Source organism: Schistocerca gregaria, chromosome X (assembly GCF_023897955.1).
Source record: "Schistocerca gregaria isolate iqSchGreg1 chromosome X, iqSchGreg1.2, whole genome shotgun sequence".
Taxonomy (NCBI): domain Eukaryota; kingdom Metazoa; phylum Arthropoda; class Insecta; order Orthoptera; family Acrididae; genus Schistocerca; species Schistocerca gregaria.
Genome location: NC_064931.1, coordinates 836767122 through 836791330, shown reverse-complemented (window position 1 = coordinate 836791330; position 24209 = coordinate 836767122). Strand labels below are relative to the sequence as shown.

The 24209-nt window shown below is 39.1% G+C and overlaps 1 protein-coding gene and 1 long non-coding RNA gene across 2 annotated transcripts in view; one reads left to right on the top strand and one right to left on the bottom strand.

Annotated features, from left to right (window-relative positions):
• LOC126298455 (uncharacterized) overlaps positions 1-24209 on the top strand; it is a 1052314-nt gene that overhangs the window by 706265 nt on the left and 321840 nt on the right. The gene's annotated exons all lie outside the window — the stretch shown is intronic.
• Positions 1-24209, bottom strand: part of LOC126298457 (uncharacterized) — a 180049-nt gene that overhangs the window by 108432 nt on the left and 47408 nt on the right. The window contains exon 2 of the long non-coding RNA XR_007552610.1: positions 22109-22332. This is a non-coding gene — a long non-coding RNA (uncharacterized LOC126298457). The remainder of the gene's footprint in view (positions 1-22108; positions 22333-24209) is intronic.

Genomic DNA, 24209 nt, shown 5'->3' with positions numbered 1-24209 from the left:
TGGAATACAACCACTAGCCACTGACAGTTACAGCAACACATTAAAAATTTACTTAATGGATAAAAAAGAAAAATCAGAGCCAGGACGGGCGCCAGACCTGCACCAAACAAACCCTACACTCCCAATTAACTATTCCAAGAAACGGAAAGCGTTCCAAGGACTTACTGGCACCCTTACTATCTCTCAATACCTTACCCTTCACAACAACCATCCTTTACCTGGAGATCTGAGCAAAGCCGATGAATTTGCATTGTATCTCTCCAACATTTTCTCCATTCCTGGCAATCCTAACTTTCACTACTCCAAATTTCCTACAGACCATGAACGCTCAGATACCAGAGTCCCACTCCTGGCTGCCAGCTTCCAGTACTAGAACAATATACCACAAACAGAATTAAACATCCCAGTCACTGCACGAGGCATAAAACAAGTGCTGCACAGATAAAGCAACACATATCCTTGTCACCACTGTATTACCTATTGCCATCTCAAAAAATTACCAATCTCCTTTCTTATCACCATTGAAGCTCTGTATACCACTATCTTCTCCACAGGCTACTATCCCCACCTGTGGAAAACCTGCAACATCCTACGTATATCCTCAAACCAAACCACCTCCCCACATACACTGATACCTCCTAGTGCTGCGCCATCTGCCTCACTTCAGCGTTTAGCAAGGTCTTTGGATCCATCCTCTCCGACACATCCACCATCATCTGCATCATCACCATCTACTTCCCATTGCCCAGTATGGCTTCCGTCCGTCCTTCTCTGACGATGATCAATTCCTGAACCTTCCACACTCATCTCCTGTCCCAGCAGCTCAACAGTCATAAATCCGCCATGCTTGTCTCCCTTGTACTAGAGAAAGCACATGACTGCGTATGGTACTGCGGTCTCCTTTTCAAACTCCAGACTTATGCACTTCCCATCTACTATGTCCACCTTATTGCATCCTTCGTCTACAATCTCCCATCCTAAGTCATTGTTACTAACATCAATACCCATATCTTCCACCCCACAGCTGGAGGACCCCAACATTCCGTTCTCTCGTCTCTTATTTACCTCTTATATACTGCCGATTTGCTCAAGCCACCTCATCGCAACCACATCCTTCAGTCCTTCAGTATGCTGATGACAGTGCTTTCCTAGCCTTCTATCCTACACTCCAGACATTCCAACTCTCCCTCTAAATCCAACCCCATCAGTTTACCTCCTGGTGTAACCAATGGCTTCTTAAGATTAACTCCTCCAAAACCCAGGCAATAAATTATAGGGTGCATAACCTTCAAGTTACGTCTCCATGAGTTCTACTTCACGATTTACGACCGTCCCATTCAGCTAACTAACAAACTACAATACCTTGGGCTGAACTCCGAACAGCAACTAACATATAAACCTCTCGTACTAACCATCCAACAGGAAACCCACAAATCACTGAAACTACTAAAACTACTAAACGGCCGGATATGGGGACTACATCCCTTCACTGTCCTTCACACATACATATTCGTGATCTGACCCATCCTTTTCTGTGTATATACTGCAAGGCTATGTGCCCCTCCCAAGTTATATAATTCCCTCCACATCCTCGAACGCCACGCTTTTCGCCTCGCTTCCTAATTTCCTAATCGTTCCCCAGAATGATCCTTTACGAACTCATAAATTTCCCACCCCTCCTCACTCACTTTGAACACCTCCTAATAACCTACATCTTCCTTAAACTCGACTCCAACAGTCCTATTGTGTCCCCTCTCCTTAATATTATAGTATGCTGCCGTTACGCTACCTAAACATTCCGCAAATCCTCCACCAGCACACTCTCCACGTTCTCTCCCAGAGAAATTTCAAACGTATCCCTCTCCTGAACCACCAACCCTGCTTCAACATATACTCATTCCTGTCAGCTCTAATCCACTTCTCTCTATCCGCCTCTCCCCCAAGGGGTCACACGTCATTTTCTTTCCATACAATACCTCCTCCTTTTTCCCCTTCCCTGTCGGTCACCCCCCCCCCCCCCCCTATTTCTCTCACATCTACACATTCAAATACCAGACTTTCATTTCATCAACAGGCTCCCATTCCGGGGCACTTAATTTTCCAATTTTAGTGAAAGTGTACGGTGTTCCGTTTTTGATGGTCGTTCTATCTTCAGTCATGTTCGTTGTTTTTCAAGTGTTTCTTTGTATCATCTAGTGTTCTTCAGCTGTTTTTCTAATGTTTTTAACCGTGCTGTCTGTCCACAGTTTTATCACCGTTTTTAAACAAATCATTAAGATAGTTTTATTTAATTACATTCTCCCACTAACATCTTGTGTAATAATTTTAAATTTGTGCTACACAAGTCTCTTTCACTTTTGTTTCAGCGTCTAAGTTAGAGATTGGCTGGCGAGCGGATTGTTTGTACCGCTGCCAGTCCATCCCCTTGCCCACAAGGGGTTGAGGGGGGATAATGTAACAATAAAGAAGGACATTTAGCAATCTCCAGTGCAAATAAATTGCCTAAAGATGGCTGAATGGTTGTCAGACGAAATATCGTGCGAAGAATCCGACGCCATTCAGCTGCAATGAAGGAACTTCGTGTAATAAAAGAGCTATAGCCAATATGTTGAATTTGCCTACTTTCAAAATATTCGCTACACGTAGAAAACTAATTCTGTGCTTTCTATACAAACATTTTAGGAAGGACCACTATAATTAGAGACAGCTATTCTGGTTGACAGGAGACATTTATGACAAAACCATAGTTAATAAAGATGCAGTTAACATCATCTTATCGTATGAATGTTGCTAAGTAATCAGAAATCCGGAAAAGTGTTTCACTGCTTTCTCCTCACGACAATTGTTCTGAAGACTGTCAGGAGCTGTTGCCAAATATCTGTCATGTAAACATATTTTACTTGGTATTAGTCCACAAGTCTCCGTATGAAATTCACTTAGCGAGTATGAGCGAAATGAAGTACATTAATTTTTAGCAAACCGTCCTTGTCAACACTACGCCTATTCATCTGATATGTTTAACAGAAACCACAGCAAATACAAATCTAACTGGCTGATGAAAACTAAACACAGTTCATCCGGCATGCGCTTCCAGCACATAAACTAGATCACTAGCTGCCAATGTTAACTTGCATTTTCTTACGTAAAAACAAAATGAAAAGTTTGGAGGTGGTTTTAAGGTTTTATTAATATCAGTTCTATGTACGAACTAATTATCTAGCGCCATATTATCAAAATTATATTTAACATGAAAATATTTGTTGAAGAGATCTACCAGTACGTCTATGACCCCCTGATTATGATTATACAGGCTTTTAAAAGAAGTATTCTAAATTTTCGGAGGAGGACCAAAACAAGAAAAAGTTTGTGATAAACAAGGACACCAAAATGCATAACACCTATGGGCACTCGCTCATCTTCACTGTTGTACATATACTGCTAGCTCTTCGTCGTTACAAACGACCAGCAGCAGGCAGTAAACAAATGGTAAACAAATGAGAAAACATTATTCTGTTACTGTGGAACAGCAGACCTTGTAATGGGACACGACGGTTCCTTCATTTGCCATGACATAACCGAACACCATGTCTACTGTTTTTCGTGTGGAATAATAAGCTTCCATTATACTGGTAAATCCAAAGATGAAATTATGATATAAAAGCGTTTCACAAACTTACCAAAACTTAAAATGGTTCCATTATAACTACTGTAATAGGCGCACTTGTCCAAAGTCGTGGATATGGTTTACAGACTTCACGGACGGGCCGCGGCAGTGCCTGTCACTCGGCTTTGCTCGTTCATTCTCGGAAGTAACAGGAACAGTGCGCGATTTCATTTAGCACCGCGGGGCGGCGTTTTATGTCACAACAACTCTCTTCAGTTTGACAGAATCGTGCTGTCAGCGCTGTTTAACCTCCGCTATTTGTTCGTGGTTTGAAGGACTTCTACATTTGCAGTGGCCGTTTTATACTGAACGGGGAAGTCTAGCGATCTATCGTCGCAATCCTTTAAAATGAATAGGAATGACAGAAGCGAGGGGTGAGAATTCTCAGTTGGCGTAAGTGACGGGCACTGCATATTTGCTATGGAAGGACATTACTTCACCGTGCTAAAAGAATTTAAAGATTTAGCTCACAATAAAAGAGCAAAAAATTAGACAGGATTCATTTTTCTGTACATCCAAAAGCACTCTGTGTCAAATATTCAAGGCTGGAGCACTTCAAGAAATTGGTAGTATGAATAGTAGAATGTGTGAAGTTTCAGGCATTATTCCATTGTTAGCTGCAATGATTTTCAGTGGAACTGAACAAAGTGTATGGGGAATTCGAATTTTACTACAGAGTATGTAGGTTAAGTAAAGGCTAGGCGTGGAGGATTTTTTGATTTAAAACTCGCCACTGTTGCATTTATTAAGGAAAAAGGGGTGCAAGAACGAAAATTAAAACATTCGGGATGGAGTGTAGACTTCGCGTTTTAAGTGAACTTAACTGAACACTGCCAACAGTAAGACAGACAAGATAACTACTTCCTGATTTGATGGGATACATTTAAAAAGAAAATAGCATTCTAGCAGGGGCACATTCTGACGAAGATAGTCCATTTCCATAAGCTCACTCCAATTAAATAAAACGCTGACTTTCAGGAATTCATTGTGCCCTTGAAAGATTTACAAGGATAGTTTCCTAAACGTTTTGAGGACACTGTCAATATTACACCTATTTGAGAGCTGTTTTCAAGACCGTCTGCTGTTTCAGTTGAAAGCTCTCTGGATCACTTGCAGAGGTAACTGATTTACCTACAGGGTAATTCCCGTTTTAATAAAAAAAAGCCTTGTACGTTAAAACTGTCCAGGATGTGTATACTGCTTTCCTCAGATAGAGTTTCCAGGTGTCCATAATGAGGTTGCGAAAGTGCTACCATATTTAGATCGATATGTTTGTGTGAAAGACCCTTTTGTTTATGAATCTAATAAGTCACGATTACTTGGCAACTTGAGAGACAATTTCTGTGAAATTGTCTGCATCTGTCCGTACGCCAGTAGGTTGCACCAGATAAGAATTTGAAATTAGGAAAATTTTGGTACGTTCTATGGGACCAAACTGCTGAGGTCATCGGTCCCTAAGCCTACACACTGCTTAATCTAACTTAAGCTAATTTACGCGAAGGACAACACACACACTCATGCCCGAGCGAGGATTCGAACCTACGAGGGAGAGAGCCGAGCGAAGTGTGACAATGTGCCTAAGACTGCGCGGCTACACCGCGCGGCGATAAGAATTCTATTATGTCTTCAGCGTGCCAAAAATAATTACACAATACTGAAAATGTGTTTTGTTTGTGACTTACGTTGTTGAGATACGTGAAACATAAAACCAAGTCGTATGCAGTGCAACTGCATTGACATTTAAATGATATACGTTCGCGGTTTTTCCCTCCTCCCCCTCCTTGCGCTCAGACAGCGTGGCATTACGGTCGGTGAAATGTGTCAGCAAGGGTATGCTTTGACATTTGAGCCCGGGCATGGACCTCAGGCCGCAATCTTGATCGCCCCTGGTTTACAGTAACCATATAAACAACTGATTACTGCATGCTGCAGCCACGAACAATAACACAGGAATGTGTCCTCCTTTGTCTTCTGCATTCTGAAGGGTGTTCTACATAGCAAAGAGCTTGCACTAGAAGATATGTGTTTCTCACTAACGAAGATGAACCAGTGCGCATAGCTTTTAAGGTATTTTTTTCTAAGTCTATGTTTACTGGAAATTTTATCTTATATTGGTCCACAACTCTTAAAATATGGAATACTGCTTACAACAACTTGTATACAGTTTACCACCGATGTTATGTGAGAACAGAAATTTCGTCATGTTTTACCATTTCTCTGGTATCACTAGTCCTTCACTCATTGGCATGAGAGTAAAATGTATGACAGTACTGAATTAATATTACGTGAGCGAGAGAGGAGTGTGTATTTTGCAATCTTTTCTGGTTTTCACTATCTATGCTACACAAATACAACAAAATAACATGACAAATAAAGTTCATCCATGAATTTTTATAGCTGTATAGACTCCCACGATCACAGAAAGTTAATATGAAAGTTTTAAGCGTATGGTAGCGTCTCTTGTTGTAAATAGTGGACACTGATCAAACCAACGTTTTGGCCATGGTTGCAGTGGCTTTCTTCTGCATCTGCTGAAGTTTTTGTTTGGCCAAGGAAATTGAAGGGTAACATTAGATAACCGAGATTTTTCAGAATCATCCCAGCCACTGAGTCCCCAAAAGAATTTGATTCCGTACCATACCGACCCTTTTTAGCAGAACTACAATCATATGGTCTATCAAACGAAGCTTATGCGTGAACTGAAGATTTATAAATAGGGCATAACAGCAAATTATCTTGGATGGATAGTCATCTATAAGCGTAGAAATGGCTTCATTTGTACCCTAGGGAAGTTTATGTCGATCCTGGCTGTTGGTGTTGTATATAAGTAGCCTGTCAAATAATACTAATTCTGCCCCCACACTTTCAGCAGATGTTGGAGTTATCAACATCTAGGAAATCTCTAAAAGAGGCTGCTCAGTTACATCTCGGTATCAAAGTAATGAAAATATCATTTACTTGATTCAAATATTGCACTACAGGCTGTGGTTATAGTATCACTGATTCACAATCTGAACTAGTCAATGCATATAAATACCTGTATGTAACAGTTTGTAGTTTCTATGACATCGAATAATTTCACAGGCTCAATCTTAGGTTGGGGAGTTGGCTGATTTTTATTTCATGGTCGAATATTTGGAAAATTCTAACCACATAGGAGACTGCTGGCAGATATATTGCTTACGAAACATTCGTGCAGCGTGAATTATTCGAAGTGGTAGACTCTTTCATATCGAATCCAAATGTCCCGAAAATACCTACCAAGAGTATTTCAAGAACCAGTACTAAGTAAGAGTACTCTAGGTACATACGACAACCCATGCGTAACATTCCCGTGTGGACCGAGAAGAGAAATTTAAAGTAACTGAAACTGGCACAGAGACGTTTTAACAATCATTCTTCCAGGACTCCATAGGCTAATGGAACGAAAAGAAAGCTTAATACATAGCCCAATGAGAAGTACGCTCTGATCTTCTCTACACAGTGACTTGTAGACTATAGATGTAGATGTTGACATAAATGTTTTAGGCGTGTAAAACAGCTTGCACATTGGAAGACTGTGAGTAACTTCCGTTCTTGACGTTTAACACAGAAACCAATAGCAGCCAGCCGCACTGAAACAGCAATACTTGTTTCAAGAAATTTAGGTTTAACCAAGTATCACAGCCACATTTAACATATCCTAATTAGTCATCAGTCAAGACAAAGTAAATAATCCAGAGTTATCATTACAAATGCAACTCAGGTTAGACATGCTATTCATAATTATTTGACACAGGCGGAAATTTTTAGTTCATTGTATCCTATTTTGTCTATGGGTTTGGATATGTTTTCAGTTCTCTTCCGGATGACATTAGCTGTGACTAATATTGTACTAGAGCAGTCTGTGTCATATCTATATATATCCATATACCGGAATTACCCTCGTTCCTAATAGTAGTAAAATGTTACATCAGAAAAAGCAGGGGCAGTAGCTTTCGGTATATTACAGAGAACGGAACATTTCGTGCCGTGAAATGAAGCTACTGATACCGTTCTACTCGCTTTACAAAGCCAGTCAGTGAGTGGCTACTGGAAGAGACTGATTGTCAGCAATACGACAGGAAGATTGCATAGCACATATCAAGTGAGTGATGAGGGCTGCGGAAAAACGCTGTGACAAGTGACCTGGACGTGTTCCAGAAGTCTCGCGAAACGTCTAGTTTATCGCGGCTCTGAGAAATGATCTGGCAAGCAGGGGAAATGACGAATGGAAGAAATGCAGTCCAAATGGTTACGATTATCATCTCACGATAAATATTTAAGGTTCTAGAGAGCAAATTCATCTTTTCTGGACAGCACGAATTACCTTCTCACATCTCTGTTCAACTATTTATACTGCCTTTCAAAACGATTTATAGGATTCCGAACCTGAGTGGAGTTATTTTCGTTACATTTCAGCTAAACATTATAAAAAAACTAAACTTAATTTTTTACTCAAAACGCCAAATTAGTTTCAGTCCCACTATGCATCATCACAATCAAACAACAGAAAGTACCAATCTCATTTGCTTTCGTTGATAATATTTTGTGCGTCAATAATGCGGTTCAACGGGTTTCTAACTGTCCAAATTTTCTGCATGATTTTGTGTGTAGTTTAATGATAACTACTCGGATTTTATTACTAAAGAAAAGGAAATAATTTCAAGTTATAAAATTCGCTACAGGGTTTGATATGTGGAGAAACCTTCTAACCCAAAAATATTTATTAAACTATGTTCGTTGTACCAAAATTTCTTTAAAGGAGAAAAGATGTTCTGTATACCATCTGGTTGACGTACAGTGATTTGAGACAAAGCGACAGCCCAAAATCACACTCACTAGCATGGAAACCCCTCGTGGCCTTAACACAGGAACTTATCTTGAGTGGTTATGCGAATTCATAATGAAACTTTTGCAGTATGTCGTGAAGTAGATTTTAACTTCTCTGCTGCAGAATACGAGCTAAATGCCCTACCTGCTGCACTGTATTACTCAATCAGTATTCTTCGATTGGTCAAATATTTCGTTATGTACGTATACGCCTTGTTATACTTGGTAAGGTATGGTGCATTATCCAACTGTAACATTTGTAAAATCAAAACAACGAAACAAATAATATACAATAACTTACCCTTGACCGTCAATTCCTAGAATCTAGCGTAGCGTTTTCGTGAGAAAGTTACAGAATGTCTGTTGGTACTATCCCATGTGATAATGGTTCGACGTTATACATTCGTCTTTCCAAATTACACATAGTAGTCCAGAACTAATATTTGGCTCTCTTGCTCTCGTAAAATCAATACAGCTCCTAACAATCATTCTCCATACATGTTTCTTTTGAAACTATTATCTAATCGACAGTTCTTCTGTTCTGCTGTAGACCTATCTCATGAGTTTCTACTTAATAACATACCTTAAACAGGAATCACACTACCTTCTCTCCAATGGAACTACAAATAGTTCTCGCAAACATGATTGCTGACAGCGAAAATAATTCTCTACTTTTGTCACTGTCAGCGTGAATATGCATATTCATAGTTCTATAGCCGGCAGAACATAAAAATGAGATGGAGCATTATACATCGTCGGCGTATTTGAACTATAGACATTCTATCACAATAGTATCCACAATATCTGAGCTGTATTGCTTCGGGAGGACGATTAACCGTGTATAACCGAAACATTTCAAAATCCAGCATAAAATTTCCAATCACCAGTAAGCAGGATTTTAGAAAGCTTTATGGTCAATGGCTACCACCCTGCTTTGCTATCAGCACAATTACAGCAGAAACAACAATGAAATGTCAACTAGTGCGTTAAGGATGACAAAATGATACAGTTCAAGAATTCTACAAAACAAATAATTTTTACGTCAGATTTCCGTGATATTTATGTAATTCAAACCATTACGTTACGGGTACTAAACACATTTTACTAACCAACTAAACAAAAATGGAAAACAGAGGTGTGAATCGAAATCTATGAGTTAAATACTTCTAAAATTTCTGAAATACTCAAATGTGTATTTCCTCGTGTAGTAATTAAAATTTAAAACTGAAGAAGTCGCAAGGCTTTTTGCGGAGTTTCTATGTCATTAACTCCCAAATAACATTCACTGTAGCAGTTTTCACATCTTTATAATGTTGTATGACAACGTATGTGTGAAGGTAGGTGATAGATCTGTGGGAAAATATTTGGAAACTCTGTACGCGAACGATAAACTGGTGTCTAAATACAGGAAACGTAGCTTAGATTGATAAAACATCAGGATACATGAGGGGACTCTTACATAGAAAGCATATTAGAGAAAACTCTTTAGAGGCTATGAGCTCATGTTACACGAATATGTTGAGCGACTAAATTAGTGTGCCACTATTAGTCACTGGGATCGTTTGAAAAATAAGTCGAGATTTACAGAGTTAATATCTTGATTGACTTCATCGAAAGATGACCTGATCTCATACTCTCTACTCCATTTTCCAAAGAAGGACAAATGAAGGTACTGTAACAGTTTACAGGAAAATGTTCCAAAGTATGCAAGAAGACCAATGAAGGAGAGACTCATTCTCAGAAGAGTGTCGTATCCCATGTATCATGTTGTTTCATCTTCATAAGCTTACACACTAGGTGGAGGTATGGCACACCCTGCAAATCTGAAAGTAAAAGGAAAGGAAATATGTGCTGCGACAATAAAATGACTTAAGAATCTTAGGTACAAGTTTTATGCACTATGATGTTTCCTCTCTGAAATAAACGTATATAAAAAAAGGAATGAAAGAAAGTTAGCATTTGGCGTCCTGTCGATGACTAGACAGTATGGTGTGGGTCACTGACTCAATTTTTCAGAAGATAAGGTGGGAAATAGACTTCTTCGATTTCAAAGAAATCCTTCCAGTATTTGCATTTAGCAGTTTAAGGAAACCACAAAAATTCTTAATGTGGAAAACCAGAGCGAAATTTGAAGGACAGTCTACCCGACTGTGGATCCAACGTGCCATTTCTCTCCGAGGCATAGCGAATAATCAGTATAGTATTTATTTTATTAGTCCACAAAGAAAAGCACAGATAACGGAATGGAATAATTACTCTAAAGATAATTTAGTGACCCTCACAACTGATTAGGGAAGGTAGTGCGCACGTTCCGGAATAAGAACGAAAAAGAAATAATTATGTGATAAGCTTATAGCATTCTTACTCTACAGCCAGAGCTTAAGATTTCGAATACATGGCTCGTCTCCAATATGAAGGAGGGTGAGGTGCTTGGTTGGGGAGGTTCCTCTTCTGTTGTACCTTGCAACAACAGAAGAACAAAGCCGTACTGTCGACATGCATTTTCCGATATCTATAGGCAACGAGTCGTAGCGACTGTGCATAGGTTCTGCCGTGTGTTGAACGGTTTCACAACAGCCGAGAATCTCTCGTCGTGTTGGGGCTGGTGGGGTGGGGGCTGTTCATTCGAAAGCTATAGCCTCAGGCGAATTTTCGGCAGTAGCTGCTCCCAATCCCACATTTTCAGCCACGAAGCTCTAAGGTACTACCAGCACATTCACTAATGTTCCAATTTGTCCGTGTTCAAAATAACGTTACTGCTCTCTTTCTTTTAGAAGACCTGGCATTTATCTTACTTATCCACATATTGAGACTTTGGTGTTTTTATTCGGTTAATGTTCGTTTCTAATGATCTCGACATCGACGTCAAACTAAACAACTATCACATTGAAACTGATGTGGCATGGCGGTTAACACACTAAATTCTATTCTACAGGACCCAAAGTAAATATTTTCATGACGTCCCTGTGTCACGCAAGGGAAATTTCTGGATTTTTTTTTTTAAATGGCCACTGGTTATATCGATGTTGTTGAAACTCTAACTTGGTTGACCGACTGAAGTGTCACTGTGGTTAAGAAACGGAAAGCAAGTAACACACCAGCTGCTGTGATATACTTTTTCATGCTTTTAATGAGCCGCTTCCGGCTGTACCGCGATGCTTACTCAAAGAGTTCTTCCCCAATGCTTGTCCCACATGAGCTGGAAATTCCTCTCTGACGACTTCGAAGTCGATGAGACCTTGCACTCTCCCTTTCCTTCTTACCCTTCATAAATGTGTGGCAAAATTTGGGAATATATACTTCTAATACTGAAAGGTATTCTCGGACGAGGAATGCGGGTTTCCTGAAATCAGCTTAAATATACTTCTCTGCTGAGCTCTCTATTTGAAACTACGTTGTGAATTTTGACTACATTGGCTTCTCAGAATGTGGTTTTTAACAATGTGTCGTTCATTTTCACTTATCTTGAATTTTTACTGAAATGTACTTATATGTACGTAAATGAAAACAGTTACTACGTACTGTTAAATTTATGCATCACTGAAATGAAAGTGTTCGCTTTTGAAACAAAGATCTGAAAGTTGTATGAGCAGCATCTACTTGGCGCTCATCCCCTCTTCCGACCTAGTAAAGTGAGCTCATTATCTGTGTCATACAAGTCACTAGTGACGTAACCATCTTTATTAGTGGCTAGTCACGCCTCCCTATTTATCTTCAGTCAGTCATGACACAGAATTTAAAAATCGAAGGTGAGGAAACAGTCGAATTGCGTTAGTGCAAAATTGAAAAGAAGATTTCACTCCTCCTATCTCGAACCAATCACAGTGGAGTACTCCCTATCCCCAGCAAATCAAATAATCCAAAGTAACGGAAGCCCACCCCACCCTCTCCTTTTTCCCATCAGTCAGTGTGTAGTAGTTAAATGACGCGTAAAAGTAGTGTCAAAATGATATTGTTTCCAACGTACACTTCCATTTTCCATTATCCATCCATATTTTCTACCAGTCATAGCGTAGTATTGAAATAAGAAGTGAAAATCACGCCCCGTGCCGAAAATTATTAAAATGATGCTCCAGATATGCAGCAAAAATAAATTACATAACGACAACTTGGAAGTCTCATTATTTTCTTGGAAGTAAAATATATATACAACAATTATGTACAACTTAACTGTTTGCTTTCCACCTGTTCCTGTTGTCTCTCCAACAAATCACAATATACTATTAAAATGATGAGCCAGGTGTGCAGTACAACAAAAAATAGCTAACTCTCATTTTAAAGTTAAAGATGTATCCATTATTTCCGTGGAAGTCACATACCTCTCTCTTAGCAATAAAGTGAAGCCAAGGTAAAAGTTGTCCGTTATTTACCTATACATACACAGCTCGGTCTTAATATTAAAGTGACTCCAAGGTCAAAGCTATGCACATACACACCTCTGGGGTAGTATTAAAATGACTCCAAAACCAAAGCTATTCATTATATACGTAAAAAAGGCGTCTCTGTGTGTCAGGCAATTCTGTGTTCTTTGTGTTCTCTCTGTATTTCATAGGTCGAAAAATACTGGCCTACTTAAATACACCTGTGATAAAGTAATCTTTTTCTCTCTCTGTTATCTATGACTTAATATTAAATTGAATCAAAGGTCAAAGTAACATGTTATTTACCTACATATACATTCCTCTGGCGCCTCATTAAAATGTTTCCAGTGTTAAAAAAATTGCACTATCCTTAAAAAGGCGCGTACACATATTTCATTCGTCAAATTCTGTACTCGTAAATAACATGTGAAACCCTGTATTTTATACTTCAAGTTCTATGCTACTTGAGCACTGTCATTCAAAGTAATCATTTTTATCAGTACTTATCTCTCCCTCCCTCCCTCCCTCTCTCTCTCTCTCTCTCTCTCTCTCTCTCTCTCTCTCTCTTTCTCTCTCAGGTAGTCACCATTCCCCCTTTACATAGTCACCATTCCACATAGGCTTCTACCCAGTAACACCTGATGGTTGCATAACACATTAATTTTCTCATATAAGTTTATGATTTGTGATGAGAACACTAGACTAAAAGACTGCCAGACATTCCATGATCTGATAAACGCCCACCAAAAGGTTTATTGGAAACAGACCATCAATGTTCGTTGACCACCACAGATCAGTCACTATCATTGATCAGTGACCATCACTGGTCACTTACTGACATTGATCACTGGCCATCATTGCTCACAGGCTACCTTTGTTCTCGCTCCATCTTTGATCATGACCGAACTTCGATTATGGACCATCTCTGAGAGCTGATCATCACTGATAACTTATTGTCATTGATCATTGATCAGTATTTATCACTCATTGTCACTGACTACTGATAGTCATTGATCACTGACCATAATTGATAATTGACCATAACTGATCACTGACCATCACTGATGACAGACAATCAGTGATCATTGATCATTGATCACTACTTGATGACAGACCATACTTGACCAATAATTATACGTATGTAACACTATTGCAATTGTGTAATAATAACAACCCATCAAAAGTGGCAGGTATAGAAATACATCAACCAGTCGCTACTGAGAAAAGGCAACGAATTATCATGTGTCTGCCTACAGTTTTCATTACATATAGATATCAAATGAAATTAAATAACATAGAACAGATATGTATTTTATACACTGCTGCACTAGTTGAATAGTGATTAGGTAATACTAAATGGCATCAACCACGTTGTGCATTTTTCAATTACCATGGAGGTGAAATTTTATATTTGACTGACGCCTTTCTGTTATATTTTAATGTACGTCCGCCACAACATGTTAACTCGGTTGTCACTATTTCCTTCTGAAGAAGATGATTTTATAAACCTTGGAACCATAGTAAAGGCGTTTAAATAAACCTCCCATTTTACAACTGATAGGCTGCTCAGTAATTGTACAAGAAGGTAGCCGATGTTGTTGGTACAGCGCTCACCATACTTCCAAATTTCATCACGACTACTTAAGTCCCAGTTCCTAAGGTTGACTTTGCATCGTAACACCTGAGTTCTCTGGCTTCTCTGCAGCTTCCATGCCCCATAAGGTAGGTGTGAACCTCCAGCTAGATATTCTTTCACAATGCTCGGTGGGCGTCAGGCAAAGAATCTCGAGTTCCATAAGATGAAGTAATTGCGAATACGGTGTAATGCCCTTATTTTTGTAATGTTTATTGAAAAGGGATGGTCGTAGACAGTATGTCACAGTGCGTCCACATTCGTTCAAAATTTTATGAACCTGTTGGGGATGTACAGAATTTTACGCAACTGGTAGAGAATATTCAACTGCGTGTAAACAAACTGCCCAGGGCAGATCTTCGAGGCATTGTAAATTTACAGATGATGTTTCTCCTATGCAGATACTTCGTAGTGTGCTTTGAATGTAAGAAAGCGGTGCATATTTACTCCACGATATTTTCGAGTGTCGCAGTGGAATTGTTTATCTGTCCAAGTGATGTTCAGTTTGCTATCAGCTTCTCTATTCCGTAGACGCAACCCACAAACCTGTGTCTTTCCAGCATTTGGTTCCAGAATGTTAGCAGTATAATACTTCAAACTTACTGGCAGATTAAAACTGTGTGCCCGACCGAGACTCGAACTCGGGACCTTTGCCTTTCGCGGGCAAGTGCTCTACCATATGAGCTACAGAAGCACGACTCACGCCCGGTGCTCACAGCTTTATTTCTGCCAGTATCTCGTCTCCTACCTTCCAAACTTTACAGAAGTTCTCCTGCGAACCTTGCAGAACTGGAAACATCCCCATGCTGTGGCTAAGCCATGTCTCCGCAGTATCCTTTCTTTCAGGAGTGCTAATTCAGCAGGGTTCGCAGGAGAGCTTTTAAGCTGCCAGGAAATTTCATATCCGCTGCAGAGTGAAATTCTCATTCTGATTATAGAACTTGATCAGCTCATCTTCAGATCTTGTCTCTTTATCCCCACATCCTCAAAGCTCAATAGGTGCTACTATAAAGTGGTTACCTAAAAGGCAAAGGTAAGACATCACTCATCAGTAATAAAGAGAGTCATTGTAAAGTCAGGACGAACTGGAAAATGGAGGTAGTGAATACGACACAAAGAAAATTTGAAGGAAGGTTTTTGAATCGTAAAAGACAAAATCTTATTTCCGGAGGAAAAGAAAAAGTGAAGATAGGTGCAGACAACAGGGAGGATAAAGTATACTAATAGAAAGGGAAGTCAGAATAATAATGGCTCTGAGCACTATGAGACTTAACATCTATGGTCATCAGTCCCCTAGAACTTAGAACTACTTAAACCTAACTAACCTAAGGACATCACACAACCCCCAGCCATCACGAGGTAGAGAAAATCCCCGAACCCGCCGGGATTCGAACCTGGAAACCCGGGCGTGAAAAGCGAGAACGCTACCACACGACCACGAGCTGCGGACGTGAAGTCAGAAATTCTATAAACAAGTTGCAGTACTATGTGAGAGTTAAGGAGAGACCCGGGCCCCTATCTCACCCATGTTAATTCACCAATGTTAATGACCGATTATCTCAGAGACTGTTATAGATACGGATTTGAAATTTCTACCATATAATAACTACTGACTCTTCCTTATACTGATCTACGATGGAAGGTTTTGCATCGAAACAAAAGGTTTCACAAATTTTTTACTCAATGACTATTTTTGTAAGAATTTTGTTAAGGTAAATATACATATGAATAGCTGAGCTGAACGTATATTCTTCGTTGTAGATCCATGGCTTACTGGATAGTTGGGGAGGACCCTGTAATGTTCGGTACAATAGGATGAATAGTTTCTGAGAAAACGAGGCATTTGTAGTGAAAAATATACAAAATCGACGTTATTAAAAACACACTGCTCCATACTGTAGGTACTCTTCACCACTAGTTCTATTTAGTAACAGCTGCCTTCTTCTTTTCCTTGCCTCTTTGGTCACATGTCTTGCTGAAATCTCAGATTTTTTCTCTCTTCCAATATCCACTTTGTGAAGACCTTCCAGTGTATGCTTCGCCAAAATCACTCCCAGCCTCTCAAGTACGCACAGTCTGCCACTACATCCATTATGAAATGTGATTACAGTGTCATCATTTTCTAACTGTAGGGTGTTCATCCCAACAGATATACTCTTTGGTATGCGAGTGCAGAGAAGATTATTGAAAGATTCGTTGACGTTTTGTGTTACCCTATGGAAACACGTTTTCAACAGATATGGATGGGCCAGATCTCTAAATATAGGCTTCAAAGCTTCCATTACTGCTTCAGGCACACTGTTTTTCTGCTAAAATCTGCCAGAGATACTTCAGCTTCAGATTTTCTATATTTGCACCATGTCTCAGGAGGACGAGGGCACAAACAATGTTCGGGGTTGTTATCAGTAAAAATTTAGTGATAGTAGATAGCCTACACCGCTCTCACCATCTTGTGCAAATCATTGGTGTTGTCCCTGAAAGCTTTTCCATAATAATCTTGAAACTGATGTATCACCTTGTCAGTCAGTCTGCCAGGACCTTTTCTTGTTTTACAATCTGATAGCTTTGGGTCGCCAAGTTTTATTTTCAACTGTCTGAGACGTGCACCTATTCTCTTTTTCACATTCCCTACACACTCTAGTTTAGTTATGGGCACACTATAAGGTTTGCTGTCCACTACTGCTTTGAAAGATTTGCTGTCTCCATCTCCCAAGACCCGAATGTAGCTAACTCCCCTTTCTTCCTCAGATTGCTGAAAAATACTTACTGCAGCAGCCACTTCCATCCCTCCAACTGTTCCATAATAATGTTTTCCACAGTTTGGCTTATGAGATTCTACTCTCTCTCTATCCACGTTAGTACATGTGCATCCTTGACAATATTTTGTCAGAATCTCAAGATCCAGGACTTTTCCTGTGTAACACTTGTTGCCGTTGCAACTCCATTCTTAGATTTAAGTCCTCGTCTCTGGCAGGAGCCATCAAAGCCAATACTGATATCAGTGCAGCCATCATTTGCTTATTCTGTTCCTTTTGTTGGAGATATCATGGAATCTGCAGCCACTTCCTTTACACAATTGTGTAGTGTTAATCCTCAGTAGGTGGACCTGGCAAATTTGTGATGCTAAATAACGTTTTCCCAGCAGCCCGACCCTTCCCAATGCACCTCAGTCCGTATACTAATCTTACGTTATTAGTATACAAGTAGTTTTTACACTTACTTGATGTGCAAAAGGATTTAGAGAATTCGCAGTTCTGACAGGAAATACGTAAATGACAAACAATTCCTTCCCTATCTGATTCATCTTCAGACACCGTTACTTCAACACCACAAAGAGAATAACTAACTGCTTCACTCAGAACACGAGCCAAAATACCGAACTCCACAGTTATATTCGTAGCCATGTCTTTTTTCTACACTACGGTCTTCATAAACTCTAAAGTCAACTTTGCTTTTTGAAGTACTGGGGGGAGAGGGTGTAGGCACTGCAATTTTCTTGTCACTGCTGTCGCTTGTAGTTCCTTGTGATATACTCCAAAACAAGCTTCATCGGCTACACATTTTCGGTAAAACCTGTTACCCTTGTTTCTTCGTTTCTTGAATATTCCTAGTGGTTTTGCATTTTTTCCTCTGCAAAATGCTGTCAATGTCTGCTTGCTGCGTGAACTAAAACTCACTAAATAAGAAGTTATTCACGAAACACTTCGCGCTATTCAAACAACACACTGAGTAGAGCAGATTGCCAACTACAAAAAAACAAAACCACAGCCTTCTATAGTGAATAGTTTCGGAAACATGACCGTTAAAATGAGTCAATGTAAGTCGCGAGGAGGAAAACTGACAATGCAGATGTACAGTAAAGGACGATAATGCCAACAAGACAATATTTCCACCAGATAAATAATATATCAGCATGTTTTGGAGAGTCCTTAGATTTTAATGATACAAAAAAATAAAAAACAATGTTTTTCAATTTTTGCACTGGGTCTCCCCCAAATTATCAAAATTTAAAAATTGTAAGTCACTTCCAGGGGCAGATGTGGGCTCTGACCACAATCTGTTGGTTATGAGCTGTAGATTAAAACTGAAGAAACTACAAAAAGGTGGGAATTTAAGGAGATGGGACCTGGATAATCTGACAGAACCAAAGGTTGCGGAGCGTTTTAGCGAGAGCATTAGGGAACGATTGACAAGAATGGAGGAAAGAAATACAATAGAAGAAGAATCGGCAGCTTTGAGGGATGAAGTAGTGAAGGCAACAAAGGAACACGTATGTAAAAAGACGAGAGCTAGTAGATATCTTTTGGAAACAGAAGAAATATTGAATTTAATTGATGAAAGGAGAAAATATAAAAATGCAATAAATGAAGCAGGAAAAAAACCAACGTTTCAAAAATGAGATTGACAGGAAGTGCAAAATGGCTAAACAGAGATGGATAGAGGACAAATGTAGGGATGTAGAGGCTTATCTCACCAGGGGTAAGATAGATACTGCCTACAGGAAAATTAAAGATACCTTTGAAGAAAAGAGAACCACTTGTATGAATATCAAGAACTCAGATGGAAACCCAATTCTAAGCAAAGAAGGGAAAGCAGAAAGGTGGAAGGCGTCTATAGATGGCCTATACAAGCTCAATGTACTTTAGGACAATATTATGAAAATGGAAGAGGATGCTGATGAAGATGCAATGGGAGATATGATACTGCGTGAAGAGTTTGACAGAGAATTCAAAGACCTATGTCGAAACTAGGCCATGGGAGTAAACAACATTCCATTAGAACTACTGAGCCTTGGGAGAGCCAGCCCTGATGAAACTCTACCTTCTGGTGAGCAAGATGTAAGAGACATGTGAAATACCCTCAGACTTCAAGAAGAATATAATAATTCCCATCCCAAGGGAAGCAGGTGTTGACAGATGTGAAAATTACCTAACTATCAGTTTAATAAGTCTCGGCTGCAAAATAATATCGCGAATTCTTTTCAGACGAATAGAAAAACTGGTAGAAGCAGATCTCGAGGAAGATCAGTTTGCATTCCCTAGAAATGTAGGAATACGTGAGGCAATATTGACTCTACGACTTACCTTAGAAGATGATTAAAGAAAGGCAAATCTATGTTTCTAACATTTTTAGACTTAGAGAAAACTTCTGACAATGTTGACTGGAATACTCTATTTCAAATTCTGAAGGTGGCAGCTGTAAAATACAGGAAGTGAAAGGCAATTTACAATTTGTACAGAAATCATATCGCAGTTGTAAGAGTCGAGGGGCACGAAAGGGAAGCTGCGGTTGGGAAGGGAGTGAGACAAGTTTGTAGGCTATCTCCGATGTTATTCAATCTGTATATTGAGCAACCAGTAAAGGAAACAAAAGAAAAATTCGGAATAGGAAATAAAATCCATGGAGAAGAAATAAAAACTTAGAGATTCGGCAATGACATTGTAATTCTGTCAGAGACAGCAAAGGACCAGTAAGAGCAGTTGAACGGAATGGACAGTGTGTTGAAAGTAGGATATAAGATGAACATCAACAAAAGCAAAACGAGGTTAATGGAATGTAGTCGATTTTGATCGGGTGATACTGAGGGTATTAGATTAGGAAATGAGACACTTAAAGTAGTAGATGAGTTTTGCTATTTGAGGAGCAAAATAAAAATTCCCTTTGTATCTAGCAACTGTTCCAGAAAGCTCCTCTTGGAAAAATATAAATAGTTTAGACAAGAAGAGAATAGAAGCCTTCAAAATGTGGTGCTAGAGAAGAATGCTAAAGATTACATGGGTAGACCACATAAGTATTGAGGAAGTATTGAATAGAACTGGGGAGAAGAGAAATTTGTGGCACAACTTGACTAGAAGAAGGGACTGGTTGGTAGAATATGTTCTGAGGCGTCACTGGATCACAAATTTAGTTTTGGAGGGCAGCGTGGAGGGTAAAAATCGTAGAGGGAGACCAAGAGATGAATTCACCAAGCAGATTGAGAAGGATGTAGGGGAGATGAAAAACAAGCACAGGATAGAGTATCGTCGAGAGCTGAATCAAACGAGTCTCACGACTGAAGACCACAAGAACAACAACATTTAAATATTAACAAACCAGGTCGATAAAAGCGATTGAAAAATGGGTTAAGAAACGAAATAAATGGAAAAAAGTTAATTGATCCAATGTAAATTTGTCCAACAAAGTCTCATGTGAAGAAAGGGCAAAGATCCTTGATGATATGGGAAAACTCGTAACTGTTCGATACAAAAGGAGGACAAGTACAAAGCCCAAGAACATCTGATAAGACGACATGGGATGAGCTTGCTTGAAGGAATCAAAAAGTTCTAGCAGGAGAAGGAGAAACAAAACGCCATATCTACAGCCCCAACATTCTATCTCCCTCCCCGTCCACTGTAGATGAAGGAGTAGGAATAGGACCCCAACTATGTTGCAAGATACTACTGAAGTTGCGCTATTCGCTTGATTAATGCAAGTTGGAATGTGATGTGAGTGCTAAGGGTATGCTGATTTCTAAATTACTGGTTAAGATCCAAAATTACGGATTGAATCCCGTTTTCAAATACACATTCCTTTCATAGTTCTTCTGTCCCCTTCCTGTGACGTTTTTCTGTTGCCTGCACGAGATGCTGCGAGGTCTGTATAAACGAGTCTGCTAAATTCTGCACGGTTCTTTGCACTACTAATATTTCAAATTGCATAAGATAAATCTTACTTTATTAACGTTATTTTAGATGTGTTGACGCATACTAAATCCGTTTCATCGGTAGTAAAACTGCGTTCGACATTCAGAACGAAAACAATGCTCTTTGTATCTGGCAGCTGTTTCAGAAAACTGTTCGTGGAAACTGTAAAAGAATTTTTGTCAATGAGAGGCGTTTATGTGGACGCACTTCCCATCATAGAGGCACACAGAGAAGTAAAGAACTGTACAGTTGCCTGTTGCTTTGATGTTCACAAAAAAAGCGGTGAGGCTTTTTCGTCAGAAGCAAGCTGGCTGGCGTTTGTTTCAAATTTCCGTGGTCCGGTAGCGTACTAAATGTCAACTGTCCTTAATTAGCCACTGTTACAAACGAAGCCTTTCTGTAAAGCTTCAAAGGGAAAGGAATCGATTACATTACATTTTTCATAACGGGTAACATATAACGGCTTGGACGTAACGTACCCATCCTTTCAGCTGTTTTGGATTCATGTGACGAACATCCCTTTCCATTTAACATACGTATCCATAGTTTTGTTACAGATATTCATTTTGATTCTTAGAGTCCCATTATAAGCAACTAATTATTATGTGAGAACCGCACGGACTTCGCACATTAGAGTTCTGTACTTTGGACTGCCATATCCGAATATCTTTCCGCGAATGATGAGTCGTTTTCAGTTAAATATAATTGTTCCTTGTAGTTACACTCTGTTACTACTTGCATCAGGTCACGCGACTGATCCTTTCTAATTCAAAAATTTATCAGCTAAAATTAGTGATGTGCACTGAGCTTCCGGCTGCCATACTTCCTTTTGTTTAATAATTACGTACTATTACTTTCATATGGTTATTCGCATTTGAATGTCTACAATAGTACAGTGTTAAGTGTCTCTGCTCACCCGCCTGGGATTCCTGATGTTCCTGCCCCTCATACAGGTAGTTCGTTCTCACTGGAAGGTGAATACAAGTGCTGGCTGGCCGGATGTTCTATCCGAATCTCCGATTTCCTCCGGTTGAATGGAAAGCCCCAAAACTGCAAAAGTTGACTGCCTTCTGTCTCCGTCAGAAGTTTTCCATACGAAAATATTCACCAAGTTTCCTGTTTTGCTACGTTTTCGAGGAACTAGAAACAAAGAGAAGGAGACAAGTGCTTAAAACCTGCTACTACCTTTTCAACGCATTGGAATGAGAAGCCTATTCATAACAGTGAATTCTGTATAAAACAGGCTTAATGTTTATTAAGATATAATATTTATATTATTTATTTGTTAATTGTATAAAATAAAAAGTTTAGTCTGATGAAAGGAAATGTAAATTTCTGCTGATATGCAGTATGAACCTCAACTAATAAGAATAATTTAGGTCTTGACGTGCAAAACGGTTAAAGAGTACTTGAAAGACAGTCAATAAGGTGAAGAACTTGACACCAGTTGCATACATATTTTTTATTCTTACAATAAAAATAATACTTACTGTGAGGAATTATGTTAAACTCAATTTTACTGACTCTTAAAGCGTAATAATTCATTTCCGCTCATCATGATAATAATAATAATAATAATAATAATAATAATAATAATAATAATCGCGGTATATTACAACGCAAAGTAAGCTTTTAGTTCGCTGTCTTTCTTCACAATTACTCTAGGTCCGCTATTCATCACCTCCTTGGACAGAACCGAAAATACACCATCGCAGCACAGGACGCGTGGTCTCAATCGCAGTACAGGACGCGCGATCTCAAAGCGACTTGGCTTCTCGGTAGAGCGTGAGTGGTCAATTCATCAGGTTTAATTTCGACTCTCACAGTCAACGGAACGACTCTAGGTCGACCTGCTCATTTATCATTCTATCGTTTCTGTTGTGATGGATGACTGTCATACTAAATTCTCTGTTAGGATTCTGTTGTTTGCTGTTATCGATTCCCCTTCTTCCTTGATTATTGTAATCCTCCCTACATTGTCTAAAATTTCCTTCTGATGAATTCCGAAAATCAAAGTTTTGTCTCATACTTGTTTCGTGATACCTTTTCCAAATTCCTTTCTTCATATTTATCACTGTCTCCTGAAATTACTTTCTGATTAATCCCCAAAATCAAAGTTTTCTCTGTTACTTTTTTCCTGATACGTTTCCTAAAATACCTACATACTTTAAAAACTGATCATCTGAACAATCTGGTCTCTAAAACACCCCACACAGATTATTTTAAACCATTTATTTGTGATAAACCAAAAGAAGCGTTTAAATTTATTTCTGGTTCAAACTGAAAATTACAGAAATCTTTTCTCTGTGTAACACGAACCATTTACAAATACATTCTTTATTCTGGTTCATTTCGATAAAGACCACAATATGTTTAGAACTACGCATTAAAACTCCTCATGGGTTACATTTTTACTGTTGCTTTGATTATCCTGGCAAAATTATCTATCACGAAAAGCTTTTGCAAACCTAATTTTAAAATTATCACTAACTCCAGGCGAATAATTATCTTCTCAGTGCAGTTAATAGTGAAATGTTTCACTGTAAAATTTCGCTAAATATTACATTTCGCACCAAAGATATTTTTTGCGAATACTCCTCCCTGCATAGCTTGAAGTTGTTTCTAAAGCCGTAATGAAATTTCCTTCAGTTTTGACACAAAACTCTTATACTGACGGCTGGTTCCGGCGGAGATTCGAGTCCTTCCTTGGGGATGGGTGTGTGTGTTTGTCCTTAGGATAATTTAAGTTCAGTAGTGTGTAAGCTTAGGGACTGATGACCTTAGCTGTTAAGTCCCGTAAGATTTCACACGCATTTGAACATTTCTTACACTGAATATCATTGTAACTTGCAACCTTATCGTTTTCCTTGCTTTTTCCTTGAAATTAATAATCTGAAAATCATTAACGTTATTATGTGCCGTTTAAATTAGACATTGTAAATGAGAAGTAATTGCCGGCCGTAGTGGCCGAGCGGTTCTAGGCGCTAAAACCTGCTACATAATAGTGTCTGATTTCC